Source organism: Pagrus pagrus (genome assembly GCF_965226575.1).
Source record: "Pagrus pagrus genome assembly, chromosome: 6".
Taxonomy (NCBI): Eukaryota; Metazoa; Chordata; class Actinopteri; order Spariformes; family Sparidae; genus Pagrus; species Pagrus pagrus.
This window is the reverse complement of record NC_140190.1, coordinates 767,807-774,093: the sequence shown is the minus strand read 5'-3', so window position 1 is coordinate 774,093 and position 6,287 is coordinate 767,807. Positions and strand designations below refer to the sequence as shown.

The window sequence follows — 6,287 nt, the reverse complement described above, 5'->3', positions numbered from 1 at the left end:
TACTGGAAAGATCCAGACGGGCCGAGGGGGGGGGGGGGGGAGAAATGTGAGGAATGAAGTGAACGATTCTCTGGAAACACGACCTCCTCTCTCTCTCTCTCTCTCTCTGTTTCTATTCCTGTCTACCTCGCTCGCCCTCTCTGACTCATAAATACCAGAAACACCTACATTCTTCTTTAAAGGAGCAGTCTGTAGTTTTGGTGAAGAAATGTTAACGAGAAGAGAAAAATCTGACAGACTCCGTTAACTTTACAGTTGTGGAAACAATATGTATTTGTGTATTTGTGTTGAGTTTGTGTTATTACCACACACACACACACACACACACTTTCCCGCTGACCTGACCTGAGGACTGTTTGTCCTGATCACATGTCATCACACAGGAATCCAGCCGACACGACGTCCTGCAGGAAGAGACCAGCAGACTTACTGTAACCCTCCAGCGTGAGTAACAATTACCCATGATGCACTTTAACCAGGAGCTGAAGAGTTGAACAGCCGCAGGGAGGGCGAGAGAGCTGCAGGGAGAGAGAGAGAGAGAGCTGCAGGAGGGAGAGAGAGAGAGAGAGCTGCAGGGAGAGAGAGAGAGAGAGAGAGAGAGAGAGAGAGCTGCAGGGAGGGAGAGAGAGAGAGAGAGAGCTGCAGGGAGGGAGAGAGAGAGAGAGAGAGCTGCAGGGAGGGAGAGAGAGAGAGAGAGAGAGAGAGCTGCAGGGAGGGAGAGAGAGAGAGAGAGAGAGCTGCAGGGAGAGAGAGAGAGAGAGAGAGAGAGAGAGAGCTGCAGGGAGGGAGAGAGAGAGAGAGAGAGAGCTGCAGGGAGAGAGAGAGAGAGAGAGAGCTGCAGGGAGGGCGAGAGAGCTGCAGGGAGAGAGAGAGAGAGAGAGAGAGAGAGAGCTGCAGGGAGAGAGAGAGAGAGAGAGAGAGCTGCAGGGAGAGAGAGAGAGAGAGAGCTGCAGGGAGAGAGAGAGAGAGAGAGAGAGAGAGAGAGAGAGAGAGAGAGAGCTGCAGGGAGAGAGAGAGAGAGAGAGCTGCAGGGAGAGAGAGAGAGAGAGAGAGAGAGAGAGAGAGAGAGAGAGAGAGAGCTGCAGGGAGAGAGAGAGAGAGAGAGCTGCAGGGAGAGAGAGAGAGAGAGAGAGAGAGAGAGAGCTGCAGGGAGGGCGAGAGAGAGAGAGCTGCAGGGAGGGCGAGAGAGCTGCAGGGAGAGAGAGAGAGAGAGAGAGCTGCAGGGAGAGAGAGAGAGAGAGAGAGCTGCAGGGAGAGAGAGAGAGGAGAGAGAGCTGCAGGGAGGGAGAGAGAGAGAGAGAGCTGCAGGGAGGGCGAGAGAGCTGCAGGGAGAGAGAGAGAGAGAGAGAGAGCTGCAGGGAGGGCGAGAGAGCTGCAGGGAGAGAGAGAGAGAGAGCTGCAGGGAGAGAGAGAGAGCTGCAGGGAGAGAGAGAGAGAGAGAGAGAGAGAGAGCTGCAGGGAGAGAGAGAGAGAGAGCTGCAGGAGGGAGGAGGAGAGAGAGAGAGCTGCAGGGAGGGAGAGAGAGCTGCAGGGAGAGAGAGAGAGAGAGAGCTGCAGGGAGAGAGAGAGAGAGAGAGAGAGAGAGAGAGCTGCAGGGAGGGAGAGAGAGAGAGAGAGAGAGCTGCAGGGAGAGAGAGAGAGAGAGAGAGAGAGAGAGAGCTGCAGGGAGAGAGAGAGAGAGAGAGAGAGAGCTGCAGGGAGAGAGAGAGAGAGAGAGAGCTGCAGGGAGGGCGAGAGAGCTGCAGGGAGAGAGAGAGAGAGAGAGAGAGAGAGAGCTGCAGGGAGAGAGAGAGAGAGAGAGAGAGCTGCAGGGAGAGAGAGAGAGAGAGAGCTGCAGGGAGAGAGAGAGAGAGAGAGAGAGAGAGAGAGAGAGAGAGAGAGAGCTGCAGGGAGAGAGAGAGAGAGAGAGCTGCAGGGAAGAGAGAGAGAGAGAGAGAGAGAGAGAGAGCTGCAGGGAGGGCGAGAGAGAGAGAGCTGCAGGAGGGCGAGAGAGCTGCAGGGAGAGAGAGAGAGAGAGAGAGCTGCAGGGAGAGAGAGAGAGAGAGAGAGCTGCAGGAGAGAGAGAGAGAGAGAGAGCTGCAGGGAGGGAGAGAGAGAGAGAGAGCTGCAGGGAGGGCGAGAGAGCTGCAGGGAGAGAGAGAGAGAGAGAGAGAGCTGCAGGGAGGGCGAGAGAGCTGCAGGGAGAGAGAGAGAGAGAGCTGCAGGGAGAGAGAGAGCGAGAGAGAGCTGCAGGGAGGGCGAGAGAGCTGCAGGAGAGAGAGAGAGAGAGAGAGAGAGAGAGCTGCAGGGAGGGCGAGAGAGCTGCAGGGAGGGAGAGAGAGAGAGAGCTGCAGGGAGAGAGAGAGAGAGAGAGAGAGAGAGAGAGCTGCAGGGAGGGAGAGAGAGCTGCAGGGAGGGAGAGAGAGAGAGAGAGAGCTGCAGGGAGAGAGAGAGAGAGAGAGCTGCAGGAGAGAGAGAGAGAGAGAGAGAGAGAGAGAGAGAGAGAGAGAGCTGCAGGGAGAGAGAGAGAGAGAGAGAGAGAGAGCTGCAGGGAGGAGAGAGAGAGAGAGCTGCAGGGAGGGAGAGAGAGAGAGAGAGAGCTGCAGGGAGAGAGAGAGAGAGAGAGCTGCAGGGAGAGAGAGAGAGAGAGAGAGAGAGAGAGAGAGAGAGAGAGAGCTGCAGGGAGAGAGAGAGAGAGAGAGAGAGAGAGAGCTGCAGGGAGAGAGAGAGAGAGAGAGCTGCAGGGAGGGAGAGAGAGCTGCAGGGAGAGAGAGAGAGAGAGAGCTGCAGGGAGGGAGAGAGAGAGAGAGAGAGCTGCAGGGAGAGAGAGAGAGAGAGAGCTGCAGGGAGAGAGAGAGAGAGAGAGAGAGAGAGAGAGAGAGAGAGAGAGCTGCAGGGAGGGAGAGAGAGAGAGAGAGAGCTGCAGGGAGGGAGAGAGAGAGAGAGAGAGCTGCAGGGAGAGAGAGAGAGAGAGAGAGAGAGAGAGAGAGAGAGAGAGCTGCAGGGAGGGAGAGAGAGAGAGAGAGAGCTGCAGGGAGAGAGAGAGAGAGAGAGAGAGCTGCAGGGAGAGAGAGAGAGAGAGAGAGAGAGAGCTGCAGGGAGAGAGAGAGAGAGAGGAGGGCTGAACTCTGCTTCAGTTACAGCTGAAGTCTGTTTACAGTCGAGAGAGGCGGGAAAAAGGAGGGAAAGGAGGAGCAGGAGGAGGAGGAGGAGGAGCAGGAGCAGGAGCAGGAGGAGCAGGAGCAGGAGCAGGAGGAGGAGCAGGAGCAGGAGGAGGAGGAGGAGGAGCAGGAGCAGGAGGAGCAGGAGCAGGAGCAGGAGGAGGAGCAGGAGCAGGAGGAGCAGGAGCAGGAGGAGGAGCAGGAGCAGGAGCAGGAGGAGGAGGAGCAGGAGGAGGAGCAAGACTCCAATGACGACGATGTGTTTGTGGTGACAAACAGGAGCTTATTAAAACTCACTGTGTGCAAAGTCAAACATTTTCCTTTAACCAGAGAAGAATCAATAAAAATGGACACTGCCCCAAAACTCATGTTAACAACCATCGCCTGCACCGATCTGAACTCCCTGATCGGGTCAGAATCGGTCCAGGCTGAGCAGCCGGTCCTCTAATCTGCAGTTCAGTTCACACAGCAGGTCATGTGACTGTTAATCAGCAGCTGATTGGCTGCTGGACTCAAGTTAACTGTGAACCTGCTGAGGACGAGAGACGAAGGAGGGGGCAGAATAAAGACGTCTTTGTCCTGAGGTGTCCTGAGGAGACGCAACTCCTCTGAGGACAGACGAGGATGATGACCTGCTTCGACCGGCTCGCACTGACTGAACACTGTGAACACGGCGCCACATTATCACATGAGCCTCGAGGACCGGAGACAGAAATCATCTGTCATCACAGAGCAACGAGGACGCAGTCTGAATTAAAGTCGTCTGAATGTTTCCAGCTGAGGAGAAAATGAGGCTTTGCACAGTTTGAAGCTCCACTCGTAAAAAAATCACATCTTTGTTGTCCAGTTTAACTTTGACCCAGAGGTCTGTATCATTGACCAATCAGAAGCCGCCCTGACAGAGCTGATCTCTGAGTGGACGGTCAGCAGGAGAGTCCAACATGGAGGATGCTAACGTAGCAGGTTAGCTGTGTGTCACCGTCCAGTTTGTATAAACCAGAGTTTAGTAAAGTGGTGTGTTAGAGTAACGACATGTTTGAGTTGTCTGTTACCGGCCGCTTGTCCGCCGGCACCGAGTCAAACCGAGCCTGGCCCATTTGCTTTTCCATCACCGGTTTTACTGCGGTGAGTTAAGCAGCGGTGATGGACCGAGCCACACTGGCTCCGCCTCCAAACGGGCCACACTGACACGACTGAACTCACGTCTGCAGTCACCTGAGACAAGAGGTTTCTAAAGTCAGTGTTCAGCTCGGCTGCAGCTTCTGACTGAATCTCTTTAGTTTCTCTCGGCCTCTTTGTTTCAAACCTCTGCTGTGTTTCACTGTTTCATGTGTTCACTGTCAGCTGGTTCAACGTTTCCTGTGAGGCTGCTTCATAATAAAAGCTTTTAAATGACTCAATAACAGGGGACTTTTATTGTGAAGTGTGTTTGTAGCTGAATTAGCGGAGCTGCTTTGTTAGCGTGATTCTTCGATAGCACTGAAGGGATCGAGACAAGAGCGTCATTGGCTCAAGACTCACCTTCGAGCAGGTAGACCAGCTGTGGTGGAAATGTACATTTCTGCCGTGCCGAGTCAAACCGAGTAGAACCGAGTAGAACCAGGTCGGCAGGTGAGATGGAAAAACGCCAAACATGGAGTCAAAAGCAGGAGACTGCAGAACTTTATTCCAGGAAGAATCACATGAACAGAACAGTGAAAACAACAGATGACTCAGCAAAGACTGAACTGAAGACTCAAACGCAAACTGAACTAACGAGACGAGCTGCAGGTGCAGGAACATGGCTCAGGTGAGGTACCGAGTGGGACACACTGACAACAGGGCGGGGCTCACGGTGCAGGTGTGGAGGGAAACACTGGTGAGAAAGACTCAAATAAAATCAACAACATGATGCTCGACCAGCTACTGCAGCAGAGGTGAAGCGTTAAACTGAGCTCGTCTGTTTCTGTGTCGTCTTTAATCTCTGAGTCGTCTCATGTTTAATGATTATCTCCTGCAGGACGACTCGTCTTGTGTCCCAGCACATCATGTCTTCACTGAAGGCAGTCACTGTTCTGTTCAGGTAAACAGTCAGTAAAATAAAACCACATCATTAATCACATCAGCAGGCTGAACACACTGCTCCTGCAGGACCGCCACAGTCTGAAGGAACTGAGCAGAGCAGGACGGACGAGTCTCAGCAGGACAGAAGGACACGAAGGAGACACGACGAGGAACATGAAGCCGTTTGTCCTCAGACAGAAAGATTAAACTGTAAAATCATGACAAGTCTGTTTTCAGCTGAAGAACTGATCCATTATAACTTTAAATGAACAGTTTTAACCTGAACTGAAGAGCTTTGGTCAGATTAACGTGATGATTTCACTGAAGTTTCCTGTTTGTGGAAACATGTCAACTTTTGAATGACTCAGTCTTGACAGTAAAGACTTTTTAATATTTCTTCATTTCTTGATATTTTCTTGCCTGAATCCTGTAAAAAGAACAAAAAGTCATCTTCTGACGACAAACCAGTGAAAATATCTGATATGATCACAAAGTTGAACCTGGTGAATTAATTTGATTTCAACACTTTCAGTCTGTTTTTCTGTTATTTAGCAGTTTTTACAGAAGCACTGAGCTGGAGCTTAATATTATTGAGTTGAACATTAGATAATTATAATTAACAGCAGAAGACAGTGTCAGTGTTGTGTTCTCCAGGGACACCGGGCTGCTGTTGAGGCTCCGTCTGTCTGCAGGCTCTGGGAGTCTCAGACGGGCAGCAGCTGGTCCAGCGAGGCCCAGCAGACCCTGACGAGACGGGGGGCGACGGGGACGAGGGGGGATGGGAGGCCGAAGACGCCCAATTAGCAGCCAATCGTCTGCTTTTAATTAAGCAGCCCGGACCTGTGAGCTGAGACAGCTTGCAGAGCTGCGAGTGGTCAGAGTCTGGAAAATGTTCCTCGTTAACATCTGTCAGTGAGAAAACATGGACCAGAGAAAACTGTTGTCGGTGTTCATGTTTGTCCACATTCAGACCACATTTCCCATCAGCCCCTCCTCGTCACTAATGAGGATAAACATGCTGGAGGTGATTCAGTCTTTCCTTCATCAGCCTTTCACTCCATCCACCATCTGCTGCCGACACAACAACAGCTTTAATCCACCGCC

The 6,287-nt window shown here is 52.5% G+C and overlaps 1 long non-coding RNA gene across 2 annotated transcripts; it reads left to right on the top strand.

Moving 5' to 3' along the window:
* The first annotated feature begins 4,479 nt into the window (after positions 1 to 4,479).
* LOC311258630 lies at positions 4,480 to 5,579 on the top strand. 2 transcript variants are annotated; one of them, XR_014622760.1, is made up of 2 exons: positions 4,480 to 4,929; positions 5,140 to 5,579. It is a non-coding gene; the product is annotated as an uncharacterized lncRNA (long non-coding RNA). The 2 variants fall into 2 exon arrangements; XR_014622761.1 differs by lacking the exon at positions 4,480 to 4,929 and adding an exon at positions 4,990 to 5,056.
* The last annotated feature ends 708 nt before the right edge of the window (positions 5,580 to 6,287 follow it).